At 35.4% G+C, this 22,388-nt stretch overlaps 1 pseudogene; it reads left to right on the top strand.

The window, feature by feature from the left end:
• Nucleotides 1–1,590: 1,590 nt before the first annotated feature.
• Nucleotides 1,591–1,802, top strand: LOC132007598 (SNRPN upstream reading frame protein-like; annotated as a pseudogene).
• Nucleotides 1,803–22,388: the final 20,586 nt, after the last annotated feature.

Genomic DNA, 22,388 nt, shown 5'->3' with positions numbered 1-22,388 from the left:
GAAGAAGTAATTTGGTTCAAAATGGTACAAATTCAGTATCATTAAGCCTTTCCGGAGCTACATTTTCTATAATAAGCAAATCCTGGATAATGTAATTTGCCTCAATTAGATATCACTTTGAATCTGGGAGGGAGTGTATTTTACTTACCTTATGCATAGTCATCAATTTTCTTTTGATTGTTCAGGTGTATATGGAAATTGGTTATGTATTATATACAAGCTTAATAAATTAAGACCCAATCCAGTGTTCAAAGTAGCATATGCTTAGCAGTCACTTTGTACATGTCTCAGTTACTGTTAAACATGGATCAAGTCCTGAAGACTTACATCCTATACAAAATATGTATAGTCCTTCAGTAAAAAGAGTTCATAAAGTTTTTATTTTTGACTGGAAGGCACCTGAGGTAGACAATAAGACAGAGCTGGCCTAACTCTCATGGATGTGATAAGAACTGAATTTTTCACAACTATGAAAGTGTTTTAAATATTCAACCTTATGAAACAACTAATTACATTTATTACTTAAAAGGCACAATGGGAAAAAATAAAGCCAAGAAAAATTTATGGATAATACCTCAGTGCCAAATAAGCAGCTCTTCTAATGACTAAAGAGTAGGTGAAGTTTAGTGGCAGAAAATCTATTACCACTGTGACTTAAAATGGGAATACAGGAAATGTGCTTGGGGAAAGTGAAAGTCATTAGTGTGCTGCAATTTAAACCCTAGGCAGTGACCAGCTGGCCACCTCTTGGCTCCTTGGTTCATAACTTTTCAATAAATCTCACATCAATCCGCACTTATTGTGCTTTGCCTATAGGATCATGGCAATATTTGTGTTGTTCTTTTCACAGCACTTCTTACTTATAACTTCAACTGCAAATGATGGAACACTACTTTGTTTGCCCGTGATCCAAGTTAATTGTCAAGCATATCATAGACTTCATAGATATTACAAAGCTGGTGCTGTAAGAATTGAGATGCTAGTCAGAGTAAATTGTTTTGAAAAAATAGTATTAGTTTTATTATTTAACAATACATTATACCTAAGACATATCCTACCCTAAGAAAGAGAATTGGTTTCAAAGGATAACCAATAACAACCAAACACCTGACTTCTACCACAAAACCATATCTAGCTATATTTTCATTGGCCTTATTTATATCATACAGTATCTTGTACACATTTAGGAAACTAGACAAAGTCTCTTTGATGTCTGACTTAAAAAATTGTTTCACAGGACGCCTGGGTGACTCAGTGAGTTAAAGCCTCTGCCTTCATTTCAGGTCATGATCCCAGGATCCTGGGATGGAGCCCCACATCAGGCTCTCTGCTCAGCAGGGAGCCTGCTTCCTCCTCTCTCTCTCTCTCTCTGCCTGCTTCTCTGCCTACTTGTGATCTCTGTCGAGTAAATAAATAAAATCTTTAAAAAAAATTGTTTCACTCTATGGGGTAATATACATTGGCAACAATTATTTTGGTAATTTAATGACAAATATTTGTTGCTGCAATGTTACTCTTTGTACAATAACTAACAGGAGCTGAGCAGCTGCTAGAGATGACACTCCCATCTGAGGAGGAGTATGCAGCTGGATGGAGTGGTCCAGGGACCACTTATATCTGAGATGGACTACAGATCATCATATTTCAGAATTGGAAATCCAAGTCAAATGTAATAAGACATTCTCACTGGAAAACCAAGAGTGTCACTTGTACTTCAGTGGATCTTAACAGCAAGCACCTTGATGGATTTCCAGGTGGAACTGAGGCAGGCATTCTTATCTGAGAGACCAAGAGGTGGATAATACAGTATTGGAACATTAAAATAGCTGATTCCAAGGGAAAAGCCAGATGACAATGTATTGATTTGAATTAGCTGACAGTGTAATAAAACTATTATCCATGAGGAAAAAAGGTAACTAAGAATATTTAACAGTTCTCTTTAAGCATTTTTAGAGATATATTTGCTGACTACAGATATTTTTATTAACTGAAAACAAGGAATTATCTTTATCAAAATACAAATGTTTCACAACTTATGATGATTCCACTTAGGATTTTTTGACATTATGATGGTGTGAAAGCAATACTCATTTAGTAGAAACTCTACTTCAAATTTTGAGTGCTGATCTTTTCCCAGGCTGGTGATACATAGTATGATATTCTCTGATGAGTCTGGCCAGTGACAACAAACTGCAGTTCTTTATATTCAAATAAAAATAATGAATATGCAAGTTGGTGCAGCCTCTTTGGAGAACAGTGTGGAGATTCCTCAAGAAATTAAAAATAGAACTTCCCTATGACCCTGCCATTGCACTCCTGGGTATTTACCCCAAAGATACAGATGTAGTGAAAAGAAGGGCCATCTGTACCCCAATGTTTATAGCAGGGAAAAGAACTGATACACATCCAACCATTCTGTCTTTCTTTTTTTTTTAAATATTTTATTTATTTATTTGACACAGAGAGAGAGAGAGAGAGATCACAAGCAGAGAGGCAGGCAGAGAGAGAAGGGGAAGCAGGCTCCCTGCTGAGCAGAGAGAGTGATGCAGAACTTGATCCCAGGACCCTGAGATCATGACCTGAGCTAAAGGCAGAGGTTTAACCCACTGAGCCACCAAGGCACCCCCATTCTGTTTTTCACATTCAGCAAAGTATTCAATAAGTTATATGAGATATTCAACACTTTATTGTAAAATAGGCTTTGTGTTAAATAATTTCATCCAATGGCAGACTACTGTAAGTGTTCTGAGCATGTTTAAAGTGAGGAAGATTGAGAAATCAACCCAATTTCAAAACTCCCTGTATGGAAAAGTCCAAGGGCCTATGACCAAGAGATCTTGGTATAGAAAGGTATTTTATTAATTTAGTTTTGTATCTGACCAAACTTAGGCTAAGAATACAATTGATTCTTGTTATTTGTGGTAGTTATGTTTTGTAATGTATAGAACCATTGTTTCTAGGGGAAATGCAAGGTTAGGTTCTTTTAAACCTCTGGTCACTACATTTTCATAAATCAATCAATATATAACCATGTTTTATGTGTGTTTTTATTTAAATATATCTTATTTAATGTATTCTGTTGATTAACTAATATTGGACTCATAGTCAACAGAACTATGACTCATGCCTTAATGATGCTTATCTAACACATGTATTTTCTTAGAAAGTCACAACACAGCCTTTCAGAGCTTAGGAACACTTGATACCACTTTAGTACTATGCTTGGGGGCCATTTAAAACAGAAAAATCGTCAACAAAAAGCACAAAGAAGTGTGGAAAATGTAGCACCTAACAGATAACAAAAAGAACAGTTGTTTACAGTATAAGAGCTAAAACAAGAAAGCCAAGTGTTGCCTTGTTTGAACTTGAACATTGGTGGCTCAAATATTCCACCACTGAACATGGCTACAAATGACAGAAAATGCATAGTGAGTGTTGATTCTGAGTTATGAGGAAAATTCACAAATATAAAATCTATAAATGAAGATTGATTGTACATATTATGCAGTGAATAATTTTTACATTCCATAGTTTTAAAATGATTAACTAGTTATTCTGTACTAGCAAAGAGTAAATTTTTTAGAAATGCACAGGATTTTGCTTAAGTTTCGAATTTTACCCTTGGCCATTTATTTTGGAAAATCTGAAATAAGTGATTTTTTCCCAATTTAGTCAAACACTGTAGTTATTTTAGTAGCTGTATTCAGAAGCTTGATAGCTCAGAGATTATAAATCACAAAGATACTTGTAAAGGCAATAACAGTAAGAGAAATCAAGAAAGAAAATGCATATTTTCAGTGTTACAGTCTATAGCAGATTTAAAGAGCTGAGCCGTGCTTAATTAGCATTTGTTGATGGAACTTGACCATTTCACTTTTACCTTATACTTTATAAGTGAAAATAGTCCGAGGAACAGGATGAATTGAAACATTTATTTAAAGATAATAATATAACTAAGTTAACAGAACGACATACTATGATGGCATTATTTGGACCATGCTTTGTATAAACTTCATTCAGAAGTACATAGGATTAGCCAATATTTAAGACATAAACATCTGATTCCTTATAAAATAAAAAGTCTAACAGACATTTCACAAAATGTGTTCTGTTGAAATGTATCATTCTGTTTTGCCAATAATTTGAATTGAAAGGGAGTAAGAAGAAAATAGGGAACGACTTATGCATGATGCTTTTAAGATCATGACAGAAATAGCTCAAGCAATATGAGGTCACTCAAGGAATTTCAAAGGGGCTGGTGTCTGAGTTTGGGAAAAGGGGAAAGGAAATATAAAGCTAAGATAACATTTCGATCCAAATTTTTTTAAATAAAAATAATGAATATGCAAGTTGGTGCAGCCTCTTTGGAGAACAGTGTGGAGATTCCTCAAGAAATTAAAAATAGAACTTCCCTATGACCCTGCCATTGCACTCCTGGGTATTTACCCCAAAGATACAGATGTAGTGAAAAGAAGGGCCATCTGTACCCCAATGTTTATAGCAGCCATGGCCACAGTCGCCAAACTGTGGAAAGAACCAAGATGCCCTTCAACGGACGAATGGATAAGGAGGATGTGTTCCATATACACTACGGAGTATTATGCCTCCATCAGAAAGGATGAATACCCAACTTTTGTAGCAGCATGGACGGGACTGGAAGAGATTATGCTGAGTAAAATAAGTCAAGCAGAGAGAGTCAATTATCATATGGTTTCACTTATTTGTAGAGCATAACAAATATCATGGAGGACAAGGGGTGTTAGAGAGGAGAAGGGAGTTGGGGTAAATTGGAAGGGGAGGTGAATCATGAGAGACTATGGATCTGAAAAACAATCTGAGGGGTTTTAAGTGGCAGGGGGTGGGAGGTTGGGGTACCAGGTGGTGGGTATTATAGAGGGCACGGATTGCATGCGCACTGGGGGTGGTGAAAAAATAATGAATACTGTTTTTCTGAAAATAAATAAATTGAAAAAATTTTAAAAAAATAAAAAATAAAAAAATGAAATAAATAAATAAATAATAAAAAGAAACTTTTGTGACAAAATAAACATTTATTATTGTTTAAAAAAATGAATATGTAAAATTGGCTGTTAAAAAAGAGGAGAAGCAAAAATTGAATGTTTTAAAACAAAAGAATAAAGTAGATTTAGACCAGCACATTACAGGAAACTAAAGTCTCATTAAAGAGGCAGTTATTAGGAAGATAGATTAAAGTGTGCATTATTACCTTCTAAATTGGCAAGTTCAAACATCAGTTGCAAAGAGTTGAGAGTGATTTGATATCTCTTATCTTGTTTTTATCATATAAAACTATGTAAACTCCTTCCTGTTTTTTGTTTTTGTTTTCAGCCTGTGACTTCATACAGTAGGTTTATCTTCTGGGCCACACTTATGGAAAAGGAAAGGAACTGAAGAAAAAGTTCAAACTTTCAAAAGGATGTCAATTTTGTTTATAAACTAAGTCATAACAGAGATTATAGAAATTAAAAACTTGTCTGAATTAATTTTATTTCTTTTTTTTGAATTTTTAAAATTTATTTTAATATACTTAAAAAGTGCATTTTCTATAACTGAAATGATCTCCATGAAAAGGAAAAATGACTTTAGCACATTACATTGTGCCATAATATATTTCTCCTGGGATTTTTGATATCAGTCATTAATATGTGAAATAACAAGCCCAGAAACACAGTTTTGTCTGATAAGGTATGTCAAAATGCACAGGCCCAGCTAGTGAAGGAGAATAGTCATTGTTTGAGAGAAGCTAGGGAGAAAAAGTGAAGCATTTTTTAAAAGCTACCTATCTTAAAAATACTCTTGAGTTTTATGTTGATTAAAAAGCTTTACCTTTGATAGTATGGAAAGATTATCATCCTCAATGGGGATGAGATCAGGAGCATGACAAGGACATCCACCCTTGCCACTGTTGTTCAACATAGTACTAGAAGTCCTAGCAACAGCAATCAGACAACAAAAAGAAATAAAAGGTATTCAAATTGGCAAAGAAGTAAAACTCTCTCTCTTCGCAGATGACATGATACTTTATATGGAGAACCCAAAAGACTCCATCCTCAAACTACTAAAACTCATACAACAATTCAGTAATGTGGCAGGATACAAAATCAATGTACAGAAACCAATTGCTTTCTTATACACCAACATTGAAAATATAGAGAAGGAAATAAGAGAATTGATTCCATTTACTACAGCAACAAGAACCAGAATAGACTTGGGAATAAACCTAACCAAAAGGGTAAAGGATCTGCACTTGAGGAACTACAGGACACTCATGAAAGAAATTGAAGAGGACACAAAAAGATGGAAGAGCATTCTATGTTCATGGACTGGAAGAACAAACATTGTTAAAATGTCTATATTGCCTAGAACCACCTATGCTTTTAATGCCATCATTATCAAAATTCCACCAGCATTTTTCAAAGAGGTGGAACAAACAATCCTAAAATTTGTATGGAACCAGAAGAGACCCCACATTGCTAAGGAAATGTTGAAAAATAAAAACAAAAGTGGGGGCATCACATTGCCTGATTTCAAGCTTTACTACAAAGCTGTGATCACCAAGACAGCATGCTACTGGAATAGAAACAGACACATAGACCAATGAACAGAGTAGAGAGCCCAAATATGGACCCACAATTTTATGGTCAAATAATCTTCGACAAAGCAGGAAAAAATATCCAGTGGAAAAAAGACAGTCTTTTCAATAAATGGTGCTGGGAATATTGGACAGCTATGTGTAGAAGAATGAAACTCGATCATTTTCTTACACTATACACAAAGATATTCTGAAAATGGATAAAAGACCTCAAAGTGAGACAGGTATCTATTAAAATCCTAGAGGAGAACATAGGCAGTAACCTCTTTGACATTGGCTACAGCAACTTCTTTCAAAATATGTACCTAAAGGCAAAGGAAACAAAAGCAAAAATGAACTTTTGGGACTTCATCAAGATCAAAAGCTTCTGCACAGTAAAGATTCTTATTCTCTCATTGGTCTTTCTATAACATACAACTGTGTAGAGAATAAACACTAATGCCCCCACTATGTAATAGGCAGAATATATGCAAAAATAAAGGCCAGCAAATTCATGTTGAGAAAGTTTTCCATAAGATCTGAAATTCTGACCAGTCAATTCACTCCTAAAATATGACTATTGATAGCTAACATTCGTTGAGCACTTACTACGTGCCAGGCATTATGCTAATCACTGTATTTTATTAATTTTTCTTAAATTTTCACAATAGCCATGTAAGGCAGGTGCTTTTATGATCTCCATTTTACAGATGAGGAAACTTAGGCAAAAAGAAGTTAAATAACTTGCCCAGAGGCATACTGTAAGAAAGTGGTAGAGCCATGATTCAATCCTAGTTAGTATTATCCATTAACATGATCACCATAAAACAAGTAATCAGATTATCTAGCTAGTTATTTTGAAAGGCAGTAAAAGACCAATTCTCAGTACAGATAAGTTTTAAGGGGAGTGGGTGAGACAGGGATTATGGGGTGTTCCTGAGAATGGAAAGTGTTCATGTGGAGGATCCTGGACCACCAAGAATAATAGAGATACTAAAAACTGAGAAACTTAAAGAAAAAAATGCTCTAAGGGGACTATTGAAGGTACAGCTTTGTATCTTTACTATTTTGCTGAGGTACATTTACTATCAGTAATGAAACAGACATTCCTCAATATTCAGAGTACATAAAGAATAGCAAAGCTGTATGTACAATAAAAGTGCACCTCATCTCTAAATTCTCTTCCACCATAGAAGATAATGAAGATGGTTAAAAAAAATAGTGGGATGGGGCGCCTGGGTGGCTCAGTGGGTTAAGCCGCTGCCTTCGGCTCAGGTCATGATCTCAGGGTCTTGGGATCGAGTCCCGCATCAGGCTCTCTGCTCAGAGGGAGCCTGCTTCCCTCTCTCTCTCTGCCTGCCTCTCTACTTGTGATTTCTCTCTGTCAAATGGATAAATAAAATCTTAAAAAAAAAAATAGTGGGACATGTAGGAAGGCATAGGGGATCTTATTGTTACTGTGGCCCCTGGCTTAGATGTGACCATCATACTGACAGTGATTGAAGTAAAAGTCAGGGAAGCTGCCCTGAAAGAGGATCTTCCAGAGCTCTGCTATACCTTGACCAATGAGAAGCAGGGAGCAACAACTGAGTTTATCTATTAAACTGGAAGTACTTTAGAGTCTGAGATAGAGTTGTGATGTAATGGTGCTAATAAATAAGAGCTTCACAATTCTGTAACTGAGGATTTACTGAAGACAGCCATCACTTTTTTATTTTATTCATTTCATAAAGTTAAGATTCTCTATTTGCTTCACTTCAGGAGATACAATGGTATATTACTCATATATATACATATATGTACATGTATACCTGAGCATATTTGTATCATTATAAACACTCAGTGACTGTAGGGTAGGTGCCATTTATTTCCAAGTTGGTATTAAATGGTATAAATAGAATCTTCACTTACTAAATTTTGATTGGTATAACCCCCAAATTTAAGATGTTAATAGGTCATACAATTATTTTTTATTTTGAGATAAAGTTTTCTTCCTACAGAATGTCTGGTATTTTAAACAAACTATAATTTAAATAAGTCTAATTAACTTTGAACAGCTGACAATTTTTTAGAATCACAGGCATTCAGAGTTGGAAGATACCTTAAAGTGAGTAAGAATAACCTCTCGATGATTCAGTTATCTCTATATTATCCCACAAAAAGCTCTTAATCTTCATCCCTTCTACTGTCCCTCTTTCTCCCTCCCTCCCTTTCTTTCTTTCTTTCTCTCTTTCATGCCTGCCTGCCTGCCTTCCTGTCTTCCTTCCTTTCTTCCTTCCCCTCCTCTTTCTCTTTCTTTCTTTCTCTCTCTTTCTTGTCTCTCTCTCCCTTCCCTCCTTCCCTCCCTCCCTTCCTTCCTTCCTTCCTTCCTTCCTTCCTTCCTTTCTTTCTTCCCTAAATTCACTTATTCAATTTTTAAGTGCCTGTTATGCATTGGATGCTTTCCTAAGTGATGCAGGCAGAAAGATTTTAAGATAAAGTCATTATTTTAAGAGTTTAAGATTTCAAAGAGTTGACAGACATGCAAGCAAATCATTAAGTCTTTAAAGGATTCTAAATAACCTGTCACTAGATATAAAAAATATGCTTTAAAAACCTACCTTCCAGTAACTTTGAATTTATAAAGTTCTTATCTATAGTGAACTGAAATCTTTCTCATTACATCTTCTATCCTAGTCTTCATTCTCCTATGTAGGAATTTACAGATACATTTATCTGAATTTTTCTTCTGTACATGCATTTTGAATATTTATGTACATACATGCCTTTCAAATATTTAACATTTCTTATTGGGTCTTCTCTGGGTTAAACATTTTTAATGCTCTTAACCATTTATATTATCAGAATTGTCTGCTTGAAGGAAGAGAGTAGGTATTTATTTACTGTCTTTTGTCTCCCATTATTGGAGTGTTGCATGTGACTGAGAAGGCTGCTGAGATATTGATGAAGGCCCCAATGTGAAGATTAGAAAGAATTGCAGTCAGCATGGGCTGGGTCTAAACTCCTGTGCTATTGACCAGTGCAAGCTGCAGCTTCATCAAAGGTGAGTGAAGGGGATATGACATGGGACACCAGAGGCAAATGTTAAAGGTAATAATGGTTGAGCTGTTTCAACAAAGAACCCACAAAACACAGTGGCCTAAATAAGACAGAAGTTTGATTTCTTAAGTAAGGTTTGGTTTTGCAATGTTGGGATTTCTTTGCGTGAAAATGTTGTTCAGGGACACATGTTCACTTCATATTGATTCTCTGCTCTATCCTAGGGCATTTCCTAGACCACATGCTCAAAACTGGGTTACTAGCACATTTGTGTTTCATCTCATGGAAAGAAGAGAAAAGGAGTCCTGTGTAATCTGACAACTCAAGTTGCAAAGGAACTTTGTCCTTGTATATCATTACTAATGTGGGCAGGTTCTCCTATCAGTTGCATGGAATCTGGGAAAACCCAGGCATATTGTGTTTCACAGTTATTTTATCTCTATTATATAACGTACACTGTATACATTGACATTGATGAGACATAACAGACAGAGAGCTAAGATGACATAGTAATCATCAGAGAAGTCAGAGTGTTGGAGTAGTCAGAGTAGTCAGACATTGCGACACCTCCAACTTTGGATTTATTTTTCACCATTGTCCTGGTGATTCAGGCTCTTCTCTGGTTCCATACAAATTTTAAGATTCTTTATTTCAGCTCTGGGAAACATGTCGATAATATTTTGATCAGGATGGCGTTGAATGTGTAGATTGCTCCGGGCAGCATATTTTTCACAATGCTTATTCTTTCAATCTATGAGCATGGAATATTTCTCCATCTCTTTGTCTCTTCCTCAATTTCTCTCATAAGTGTTCTGTAGTTTCTAGAGTACAGATTTTTTACCTCTTTGTCCACATTTATTCCTAGTATCTAATGGGTTTTTTGTGTAATTGTGAATGGGATTAATTCCTTAATTTCTCTTCAGTCACATGTTACTGTATAGAAATGCAAATGAGTTCTGTGCATTGATTTTGTATCCTGCCACATTACTGAATTGCTGTATGAGTTCTAATAATTTTGGGGTGGAGTATTTTGTGTTTTCCACATAAAGTATTATATTGTCTGCAAAGACAGAGAGTTTGACTTCTTCTTTGCCAATTTGAATGCCTTTTATTTCTTTTTGTTGTCTGTTTGATGAGCTTAGGACATCCAGTACTATGTTAAAGAATAATGGTGAGAGTGGGCATCCCTGTCATGTTCCTGATCTTAAGGGAAAAGATATGAGTTCTTCCCCATTGAGAGTGATATTCGTTGTGTACATTTCATAGATGACGTTTTTGATATTGAGGAATTTTCCCTCTATCCCTGTAATTTGAAGAGTTTTAATCAAGAAAGGATGCTGTATTTTGTCAATTGCTTTTTCTACATCAATTCAGAGGATCACCTTTCTCGACTCTTTTGTTAATGTGATCTATTACATTGATTGATTTTTTCATGTTGAACCACTCTTGCATCCCAGGAATAAGTCCCAACTGGTTGTGGTGAATAATCCATTTAATATACTGTTGGATCCTATTGGCTAGTATCTTGGTGAGAATTTTGGCATCCATGTTCATCAGGGATATTGGTCCATTTTCCTTTTTGACAGGGTCTTTTTCTGGCTTTGGGACAAGGGTAATCCTGGCCTCATAGAATGAGTTTGTAAATTTTCCTTCCATTTCTATTTTTTGAAACAGCTTCAGTAGAAAATGTATTATTTCTTCTTTAAATGTTTGGTAGAATTCCCCTGGGAAGCCATTTGGCCCTGGACTTTTGTTTTTTTGGGAGGTTTTTGATTACTGCGTCAATTTCCTTTCAGGTTATGGGTCTTTTCAGATTGTCTATTTCTTTTTGTTTCAGTCTTGGTAGTTTATAAGTTTTCAGGAATGCATTCATTTTTTCCAGATTGCTTGATTTGTTAACATAGAGCTCCTGGTAAGAATTTCTAACAATTGTCTCTGTTTCCTTCATATTAGTCATGATCTCTCCTTTTTCATTCATGATTTTATTAATTTGGGTCCTTTCTCTTTTCATTTGGATACCTCTGGTGGGAAGATTATCAATTTTATTCTTTATAAGAATCAGCTTCTAGTTTTGTTGATCTGTCCTACTATTCTCTTGCTTTCTATTTCATTGATTTCTTCTCTAATCTTTATTTTTTTTCTGTTCTCCTGCTTGGTGTAGGCTTTTTTTGTTGTTCTTTCTCTAGGTCGTTTGGGTGTAAGTTTAGCTTGTGCATGTGGGATATTTCTAATTTTTTGAGGGAGGCTTGTATGGCTATATACTTCCTTCTTAGGACAACCTTTGCAGTATCTCATAGGTTTTTGAACTTATGTGTTTTCATTTTTCATTGCCTTCAATGAATTAAGTTCTTTATTTTCCTGGTTGACCCATTCATTCTTTTGGAGAATGCTCATTAACATCAAAGTGTTTAAGTTCCTTCCAAATTTGTTCTTTTGACTGAGTTCCAATTTCAAAGAATTGTGGTCTGAATATATGCAGTTGAGACCTGATTTGTGACCCAGTAGGTGATTTATTCTGGAGAAAGTTCCACATGATCTCGGGAAGAATGAGTACGTTTTTGTCTTAGGATGGAATGTTCTGTATATATCTATGATGTCCATTTGGTCCATGTGTCATTCAAAGCTCTTGGTTCTTTGTTGATCTTCTCCCAAGATGATTTGTCCATTGGTTATTGTTGTGAGTAGATTGTTGAGGTCTCCTACTATTAATGTATTATTATCAATATATTTCTTTATTTTGATTATTAGTCGGTTTATATAATTGGCTGCTCCTATGTTGGGGGCATAGATATTTACAATTGTTAGATCTTCTTGTTGGATAAACTCTTTAGTTATGATATAGTGTCCCTGTACATCTCTTGCTACAGTCTTTGGTTTAAAATTTAATTTTTCTGATATGAGAATGGTTAACCCACCTTCCTTTTGAGGTCCATTAGCATGGAAATTGTTCTCCATCCCATCACTTTCAATCTGGAGGTGGTGACTCAGGTTTGAAATGAATCTTTTGTAGGCAGCATATGGATGGGTCCTTTTTTTTTTTTTTTTTTTTACCCACCTCTAATCTGATACCCCGTGTCTTTTGATGGGAGCATTCAGCCCTTTTATATTCAGAGTAACTATTGAAAGATATGAATCTGGTGCCATTGTATTGCCTGCAAAGTCCCTGTTTCTGCGGATTTTCTCTGTTTCATTCTAGTGTATGTGACTCTTGGGATCTCTCTTCACTTACAGAATCCCCCTTAATATTTCTTGCAGGGCTTGCTTGGTGGTCACATATTCTTTCAGTTTCTGCCTGTCCTGGAAGCTTTTTATCTCTCTATCCTTTCTGAATGACAGCCTTGCTGGATAAAATGTTCTTGGCTGCATGTTCATCTCATTTAGTACCCAATATATGTCTTACCAGGTTTTCTGGTTTGCCAGGTTTCTGTGGATAGCTCTGATGTTATTCTGATATTCTTCCCTTCGTACATAAGGAACCTTCTCTCCCTAGCTACTGTCAGGATTTCTTTGGTTGTACAATTTGCAATCTTCATTAATATATGTTGGGATGTTGATCTATATTTATTGATTTTGGAATGGCTCCTCTCTGTTTCTTGGACACAAATGCTTATTTCCTTCACCAAATTGGGGAATTTCTCAGCTAGATTTGCTCAAGTATACCTTCTAGTCCTCTCTCTCTCCACCCCCTCAGGGAACCCAACAATTCTGACACTGGAGTGTTTAATGGCATCATTAAACTCTCTAAGTCTTTTTACATGGGCTACGAGCTGCCTATGTCTGTTATCCTCAACTTTCTTCCTTTCTATCAGTTTATCTTCCATATCACTTATTCTCTCTTTTGCTTCATTGACTCTAGCTATTAGAGTATTCAGTTTAGACTATATCTCATTCATAGCATTTTTAAGTTTGGCCTCATTAGATCTTATTTCTGCCCTTAGAGATTCTATATTGTCACTTACGCTTTTTTCAATCTTAGCTATGAACTTTATGACTACTATCCTGAATTCTATCTTTGACGTCTTACTTATATCCCTATCTATTAGGTCTGTGGTAGAGAAGACTGCTTCTGACTGTTTGTGTGTGTGTGTGTGTGTGTGTGTGTGTGTGTGTTCCTCCTTCTTGTCATTCTGTCCAGAGAATGATGGGTGCTCAAGTGAATGGATTCCAAAATATCAACCATGCCCCAAGCAAAATGCAGCCTAGCATTACCCCAGAAAAACAAAGCCAAAATGAAACACAATAATAAATTTTTTTAAAAAGGTGGGGGGCAGAGAGACTATAATCTCACAGTGTGGACAAAGCAGGTGTTGCACTTTTTTCTGGGTGGATTTTGTCTATGTGTTAGAAGACACTACATTCCAAATGTGTACCAAAAGTATGCACAAAATGTGTGTGTGTGTGTATACATACATATATATGTGGACTAAAATGAAGCACATATTTATAAAAAAATAGATGTGAAAAAATACAAGTTAAAAATGACTGTGAGACATAAGTGGGTATAATAAGCATCTAGTTGAAATGAGAAAAAGGTAAAAACAAAACAAAACAAAAACAGTGAAAATTCATAAGAAAAACAAAAGAAGAATTTTATCTGAAAAGTAAAGGAGTCATGAGGCAACACCTGGAGCTCAGTATACTATTTTCCCCTGACACCGGAATTTTACAGTCTTGTAGGACCCATAGGCTTGTTGTCTCTATGTTCTTCCAGACTGTCTTCTGGGGGGGAGGCCTGGCATACTGTTTCTCAGGTATCCCTGCCTAGGCAGAGTTCTCCCTCCTGTCAGGGGGATGGGTTCAGGGAAAACTGGTCCTTTGTATGTCTTTTGTTCCCTGGAGGCTTTCTGATCCTCTTCAGAGGATCAGAGCAAAAATGGCCATGCCCAAACCTCTGATCCAGAGGAGAAAGATCCCAGTTTGCCCTCTAAAAAGACCATCTGGGACAGTCTCCACTTCTGCATGCAATGAATACCACAGCCTCCCATGGTGTGTGCTTACTGCAGCTCTCTCAGAGGTAGTCCCAGGGGCCTAGGAGTGTCACCGCTCTTTGTGATTCTAAAACTGCAAGTGGCCCCAGGCTTGTGCATCCACCCAAAGCTCCTGGATCATGTCTGGGTACCACCCTAATGTCCTTTCTAGGCTGCTACTGCCCTGTTAGCTTTGGCCCAATTGTGGGTACAGGTTTCAGTCCTTTTCAGGCTGCTCAGGAAAAGAGAGATTACTGACTGGCTCAGCTCATGGTTTATGATTACCAGAGCTGAGAATCCCCTCCTTGGTTTGCTGACCATAACCTGCTTACTGGCTCCACTGCTCAGGCATTCTACCTATTCAGGCACCCCTTTTTGCTCTCTGGCTTCTTGTATCCTGAAACCACATACCTTACCTAGAATTCTGCCTTTCCATTTTCAGAGCCCATTTCAGAGAAGAATGTCTCTCACAACAGCATATTTATAAGAGTTCTGATTTTGTGCTGCAGTATTATATCACTTTCCAGGAGCCAGCTTATGGACATTCACTCCATCTTCTGTTTATTTTCTAGTATCTCCCCACAGATTCATGACTTCACATGTCTTACCTTGCAAAAAGCAGTTGATTTTCTGCTTGTAGAGATCCAGATATATATTTTTACATCTGAGGCTGATTTCATGGGCATTCAAAATGGTTGTTAGATATCTAGCTAAACTCAGGGACCAGTTGAAACAGTTGAAACAGGGTCCCCTTCTCCTCCACCATCTTAGGGAACTGTTGTGCTCCTGTGGAAAAGGTGGGCAGGTATCCTGGTGATGTATTGTGCCATCTGAGGATCCCTTGGGATACACTGGGGCAGATGGTCACCCTTCTTGGAGCACTTTTGGGTTAGGTGGCATTACCTCTCCTGGGACAAATGAGCCACTGGCACCATGTATTTCCCCCAACCCTCAGCATAGGTGCAGATGCCTGCTGATGGTGGCTAACCCAGACATTGACTCTGTGCTATTCTTTACTGCAAAACTGACTCTCCTATGCTTTGGTGTGACTGCCATCTGGGTGAAAACTGCATCAGTTCTAGCTCGGGCAGATCCTCCCACAGAGGACAAGCACAGGTCCACATCATTTCAGGTCCCTAAAGTTTGGAGTTTTAAAACTAGACTGCCTGTGATAAAGCCCAAAGTGCACTGCTACACCAGGCATCTAGGTGGCCCAGACCAGTGTGAAGGCAACAATCTGAGGGACACCTGGGACTCCAGATAGGTGATTGTTTACTCTTCTGAGAGGACTTACCAGACAGCAGGGAGCACAAACGCCACTCTTCAGGATGAAGGAGCTGGCTAGTGCCATTTCCCTCTCCCACTTTTCAGCATAATCTGACTTCAGTAAATAGCACAACACCAATAGTGATGGCTTAAACTGCCATCAAGATGAGATGGCTTCATCAAGATAAAAGCTTCTGCATAGCAAAGAAAACAGTAAAACTAAAAGGAAATGGGAAAGATATTTGCAAATGTCATATTTGATAAAGGGTTAGTATCCAAAATGTATAAAGGATTTGTTAAACTCAACAACCAAAACACAAATAATCTAGTTTCAAAAAGGGGCAGAAGACATGAATAGACATTTTCCCAAAGAAGTCATATAAATGACTCACAAACACATGAAAAAGTGCTGAATGTCACTCATTATCAGGGAAATACAAATCAAAACTACAATGAGATATCACCTCACATTAGTCAGAATGCCCAAAATTCACAACACAGGAAAGAATAGCTTCTGGTGAGGCTGCAGATAAAGTGGAACCTCCTACACTGCTGGGAGGAAAACAAATGGTTTCAGCCAGTCTGGAAGGTTCTTCAAAAAGTTAAAAATAGAACTATTCTATGACCCACCATTTGCACAGCTAGATATTTACCCAAAGGATACAAAAATATTGATTATAGCAGACTTATCAACAGCCAAATTATGGAAAGAACCCAAATGTTCATCCATTGATGAATGGATAAAGAAAAAGTGCATATATATGTATAGATATACCTATATGTAGATATATCTATATACCTTATATCTATATATAGATATATCTATATACCTTATGATATATATGTATATATATGTGTATGTATATATTTATATACGTATATAGAGATATATACATATATATGTATATCTATATCGGTATATAGATATATCTATTAGATATATACATAGATAAATATACCTATATACCATATATATATATCATAAGGTATATAGGTATATCATATGATATACCTTATGATATATATATATGGTATATAGGTATATCTAATATCTATATACCTATATACCTTATGATATAGATATACATATATATACACATATATATGTAAATAGCATACATATATATGCTATGGAATATTACTCAACTTTCAGAAATAATGAACTCTTGCCATTTGCAATGACATGTTTGGAATTAGAGTGTATTATGTTAAGTAAAATAAATTTTAAGTGGAATAAATCAGAGATTTATTAATATTAATTAATATTAATTTATAATTAGAGTGTATTATGTTAAGTGAAATAAATATTAAGTGAAATAAATCAGAGAAAGATAAATACCATAAGATTTCAATCATATATGGAATGTAAGAAATGAATCACATGAACTAAGGGGAATAAAGACAGAAACAAACCAGAATACAGGTTCTTATCTATAAACAGGAAATTAAGGGTTGCTGGAGTGGAGGTGATTGTGGGGATGGTTTAAATGGGTGATTAGTATTAAGGAAGGCACTTGTGATAAGTGGGTGTTGTTTGTAAATAATGAATGAATTAGATTTGGCACCTGAAAATAATGTTACATTGTATGTTAATTAAAAACTAGAAGGAAACAAACAAACAAATAAATAAATAAATCTTATGAGTCAGGAAAAAAATGAAATGTGACCTTGTTATGTCTGTTCATATCATATAAATCCTGAAAGATGTTTCTTTCTGTAGTTCTGTTTTTACATTGTCATGCAAATAATAAATTGACCTTCATATTTCAGTTCACATTGCTTCACCTCAAAAATTCACTTAGCATCTGTTGTGTACTTGGAACTGTATGTACTAAGTCTTAGAGATGTATGAACTCCAGCCCAAATCATTATTATCTTTTATCTGAGCAACTGCAACAAAATGGTTTTTCTGCCTTTAGGATGACTTTCCTCTAATCTTAGTCTTAACTTTGCAACCAAGGTGAGTTTTCCAAAATGAAATAAAAACAAAGATTTAATTTTATTACTCTGGTGCTTTAAATTCTTCAAATAGCTTCATTTTGATGCTCCAATATAAAACCTCAATACCTTACCTTGTCTTCCATGGCCCTGCATAATATCATCCTCATCTTGCACCATTTCACATTCATGTTCTAGACATACTAAATTTCTTTTATTTTTTCAGAAGCTTTACATGGCATCAGTTTAGTTATGCTAGTTACTTCACCTGTTCAATCCTTCCTTTATGTTAACTCTGGTCTCTCTTGGGTCTCAGTTTAAGGATTAACTTAGGGTAGCATCACTTCAGAGTTCACAGTATGAGTCATGCAGCATCCTGTTAGGTTCTCTTGCATTATGCTTCCTTAAGACTATTTAATATGCCCTAATTATAGTGTACCAATCTGCTTGGACTACCATGACAAAATCCCACAGATGGGTAGCTTAAACAAGAAAGAATTTTTTCTAATAGTTCCAGAGTTTCGGAAGTTCAAGATCAAACTGCCAATAAGGTAAGTTCCAGTCAGAGGCTTTTTTTTTTTTTTTTTTTTTTGCTTTGTAGATGGCCACCATTTCACTGTGTGCTCGCATGACCTCTTTCTTATGTGGACACACACAGAAAGAGATTGCCATGGTGTTTCTTGTTCTTCTTATAAGGACATCAATCCTATTTGATTAAGGTTCTACCTTATGATCTCATTTACTCTTTATTACCTCTTTATAGACTCTATCTCTACATACTGTCACATTGGGGGCTGATTTTTAACATATGAATTTTGGAGGGACACAATTCAGTCCATGGCATGTAACATTCATTAAATTTTATCATTAAGGCATAGTTAAGATCTGTTTCACCTCCTGGATTATAAGCTATGATATAGTAAGAACTTAATTAAGTACATTTGCATAATTAAAGAATAAGACATGGTCTCTACCCTTAAAAAGTAATAAATCTAGCTTATTAGTTAGGCATAAGTTATGATGTAGCATAGCTAACTTGATTATAATTATATGGGAAAAGTATCATTGGAAATAATGATGAATTTATTAATTTTGACCTAGACAAAGTTGAAGATGGGGTAGGAGTCAGGGTGAAGGAAGGCTTCACAGAGGAGATGGTATTTGAGCTAAGCTTTAAGAGAAGACTTCTCTAATGTTTTGACTGTTGCTATAGTTAAGGTTTTCTTCCAAAAAACAACAACAACAAAAAAGAATAAAACTGTAATAACTCTTATATGTGTATTTCTAATAAGATTCTTATGCTGTGTTAAATAAGCTGCTTCCATAAACTTAGACATCCACACTGTATGGTATCATAGCCACTAGCCACATGTGGCTATTTAAATTTAACTTAATTATAATCAAATAAAAATAAACATTCAGTTACTCCATCATTCTAGCCATATTTAAAGTATCAGTAGTCACACATGGCTACCATATTGGATAGTGGAAACAAAACATTATTATCCTTGCAGAAGGCATGCTATACTAGGTATTATATGCAAACAATGAATCATGGAATACTACATCAAAAACTAAAGAATTACTGTATGGTGATTAACATAATGTAATAAAAAGAGGACATGCTATAAGCAATGCATTCATTCATGTATTAAATTTTTATTGAGCAACTACTATTCCCCTGGCATTGTGCTAGATGGTGGTGTGCACAAAGACAAATATGACAAGGATCCTGACTTCATAAAGCTCACTCCAGGGGATTAGTCCCACTCTATTTCTGCAAATTGACTTGTGGTAAAAACTTTTGTTTATTTTTGTAAACTTCAAGATTATTATCTCTAAGAATGTGTGTGCTACTTGTAACTTGTTGAATTGAAAGGGTCTCAAGATCCATACAAACAGAAGCATAGCTATAAATGGAACTTTGAATAAATTCATTACTTATTAGTACCCATTATGTGACCACTCTATGCTGAGTACTATAGAAAACACAAAAGAAGTATAACACAGAATATCTTCCCTCTCTGAGTTTATAAATTAAATAAAATGTTGAATATAAAACTAATTTATAAACCACAAGTATATTTCTATTACCTAAGTAAAATTGGAGAGACTACTTTAATGAATAGAGAACAATGAAAGATAATGTATAATCAAGTGCTTGAGTATAAAGTATAAACTTATAAATCCTATTCAAATCCAGAGTTGAGAAAAACAAAAACAGACTGCAAGAAATAACATATCAAGGAAGAGTTTGGGAAAGAATTGATGATAATAGTCATGAATTATTATACTAAAAGTGACAGAAAACCAATTCAAACTTGCTTCTGCAAAAGGGGAATTTATTGATTCATGTAACTGGAGAGTTTGGTTGTGGACTTTAGATACCAATGCCTCCAGAAAATCAAAGTAATCACCTCTCTTTCTTTCCATCTGTCAGTTCTACCTTCCTCTGTATTCCTAGGAAGACTCTTCTCTGAACCAATCACTGTAGCCAAGAGAAGGTGATGCTGTAGTTGGTTAAGTCTGGGTCACGACCTCATTACAGGAGTACTGAGATTTAGGTGGTTGTAATACCACAAGGAAAATCCTGAAATCGTATCAAAGTGAAAACAAAGCAAAACAAAGTAATGGACGTTAAATAAACAACTAAAATCCAATTCAAACATATCCTAGAGGAAAATAGCAAATTTGCTTCTTTGTCTGGTGGAAAAATAAACTGTGTATCCAAAGAAAGAGAAATAGAATAAAGATACAGAGAAAAAATTAAGTGTGCCATCTGCAGAGAATAAATTCTGTTTTATTACACGAGTATTTGTCAGATAAGCAATCATCCATTTGCTTTGATTTATTTTCTTTAACATACCCTGGGCAAAACCTTTTTTTTTTTTTTTTTTTTTTTTAGTCTTGGCTAATCCAGTTAACCCAAAACAAAACAAAACATGATCAGGAAAATACACAAACCAAATGGTAAAATTCATATCTGCTCCTCTCTATTTGACTGCCTGGTTTTATCTTTGATGTTTTCTATTTCTTGATTCATGTGTTCCCTGAAGTTCATACAGTCAATTAGTGTGAATGTTTTTTACCAGTTCTGCCACACATCCCCTGCCTTCCACATCTCAAAAAGAGATTCATTTTGTAAAATATAATGTAATATTAACATTTTGGACCAGCCAAATACTTTTGCACTAACACTTGACACATGTCATCACAAATTAGCCTTAGCATATTGGAAAATTTTTCAGTTGCCATTTTTCTCAGAAGCTTCAAAAGTCTTGGCTCTGTTGATGACATTGAATACTTTAGTTAGGCCTGTGAAAACTACATAAATAACTCAGTGCCTGGATTTTTGCTTTATTGGGCATCTCACCCAGGAAGGAGCAGGGACAACAGTCTGCTCCAGACTCAGAAAATAAGGCAAGGTGATGCATTTTCTGTAGAAAATTTACAAACAATACTAAAACATACTAAAGCTCACTATTTTTTGTTATCAGCATGTACTTGCATTTTAAACAATGTTAGGGATAAGATATTCCCCTAATTGGGGGAAAAGCTATTTGATCAGTCTGAGGCAAGATTTCTTGACCTCAGCACTTTTGACTTTTTAAATTAGATAATTCTTGTTGTGGTGTAAGGGCCACAGTGCCGTTGTAGGGTGTTTAGCAGATCCCCAGCCACTACACACTAGATGCCAGTAGCACCTCCCTCTCCAGTTATGACAACCAAAAACATTTTTATACATTATCCAATGTCCCCCAGAGGGGCAAAGTCAACACTGGTTGAGAATCACAGGTCTAAATTTAAAATAATTGCAATGATTACCAATAAGATTTAATAATTTTATTTTATTACTTTTAATAATGATATTTATTTTATTATTTAACTCACAAAAATTATATTTGACATGGAGATTAACACAAAGAACTTCCAAATATACACTTGTCCCCTGCACATTTGGATCTTTCTACATACATTCAAGAGGAAATTCATAACAGTTTAGAATAATTTGAGCTCAATTTTGATAGAGTTCACATCTCCAACCCGTGTGCTTCTCCATATTCCTATATTTAAATAGTAACTTCAAAATAAATGATTTCAGTACAATGATTTAAATAACAAAAATACTGGACTTGAGATGCTTCAATACTATCATTTTATGTGACTAGTTGAACTGTGAAGAAGAGGGAAAGCTGTAATATATTACTCCTTAGGTATTTGGATGTGATGTTTTGGTACACCTGGTTTGATATTTGGTGTGTTACATAGAAATTTAGGTTAATAAGTGAAAATTTTTACTAAATTTCATATATTTAAAATAAAAATTTACAATATTTTAACTTCTTATTGAATTGTTTCTAATTGTTATAACACTATTATTTATTATTGCCATATACCGATATATAGGAATATATTTTTCCCTTAAAAATACATTAGTATAGGAGGAGTCAAGATGGCATAGAAGTAGCAGGCTGAGACTACTTCAGCTAGCAGGAGATCAGCTAGATAGCTTATCTAAAGATTGCAAACACCTGAAAATCCATCGGCAGATCAAAGAGAAGAAGAACAGCAATTCTGGAAACAGA

The sequence above is a fragment of the Mustela nigripes genome, chromosome X (assembly GCF_022355385.1).
Source record: "Mustela nigripes isolate SB6536 chromosome X, MUSNIG.SB6536, whole genome shotgun sequence".
NCBI lineage: Eukaryota > Metazoa > Chordata > Mammalia > Carnivora > Mustelidae > Mustela > Mustela nigripes.
The sequence above is the reverse complement of the archived record's forward strand: the minus strand, read 5'-3'. Positions and strand labels throughout refer to the sequence as shown.